Raw genomic sequence first — 1,131 nt, forward strand, 5'->3', positions numbered from 1 at the left:
CAGCTCCAGCTGCCTGTTGCCATCACCAGCCGGCCCAGAGGCTGTGTCCATACCCACGGGCCTGAGTCGGCTGCCCATTTGTGGGCAAGGTACCCATCCTCTTCTGAGCGGCGTGTGGAGGACAGAGCAGAGAACTCCGGCCCTAGAGGCTGCTTACAGGTCCCTAGGGCCCCAACCTGTGCCCCGAAGGGATCTGTGGTGATAGAGCGGCAGTCACAGATGCCCCGAAGGCCCCGGAGCCTCCTGTGAACTTGGGGACCACACACATCCGTGGCAGAGACCGTCCCGATTCCCAGTCCAGCTCTTCTCCATCCCGGCTGAGGGGAGCCCCGCAGAGGCCTGGTTCTGACCTGGGACATGGGGGTGATGTGTGGCTGGCTCCCAGTGGGCAGCGGCTGGGTGGCGGAGTGCCTCCTACTTTCCGCAGTAACAGGACCTGGCCAGCAGAGGGCGACAGCCCCTGCCTCCTCCCAAGGCTGGGCTGGGCCGGGCGGAAAGCACAGCTGCTTCCTCTTGAGAGGGAGGCTGTAGGATGGCTCTGGAGCCGGCTGGGCACCCAGTAGTTGCCCTGGAAGACCTGTTCTGCCTAGCCACCCCGCAGACCCATCCCCTCCGGTGGCCGCAGAGGGCTCAGGCTGAGCTCTCCAGGAGCTGGGACTAACTTCACCCCCTATCCCACCCGCACTGCCAGCCCCACCCCCAGACTTGGTCTGAGGACCCTGGGGCTGAAGGCAGGACCTGGGGGACAGGTGACCGGCTGGGGCCTGGGCCCAGCAGGTCCCTGGAGCTACAGGGGAGCGCTGAGGGTGCCGTGTGCTGGCTGGGGGCCCGGAGGACGCGAGATGCTGCCACGGGTGTAGGTGGCAGAGGTCACAGGTCAAGGGGACAGAGGCTCTGGGCAGCCAGGGCTTCCATTTTGCTCTCTGTCCTTCTCCTGCTGTGTGCCCTCAGAGGAAGAAGCCCCTCGCCCTCTCTGTGCTGCCCCAGCTTCACCCCCCCCTCCCCCCAGAGCTGAGGTGCACATTTGATGGGGGCAGGGCCACGTGATTGGCCGGAGGTGCGCACGTCATCTGGGGCGGGGGCACGTGGACAGCCAGGGTGAGCACGTGATCAGGAGGCAGGGCCACGTGG

The sequence above is a fragment of the Pipistrellus kuhlii genome, unplaced genomic scaffold (genome assembly GCF_014108245.1).
Source record: "Pipistrellus kuhlii isolate mPipKuh1 unplaced genomic scaffold, mPipKuh1.p scaffold_m20_p_8, whole genome shotgun sequence".
Classification (NCBI taxonomy): Eukaryota; Metazoa; Chordata; class Mammalia; order Chiroptera; family Vespertilionidae; genus Pipistrellus; species Pipistrellus kuhlii.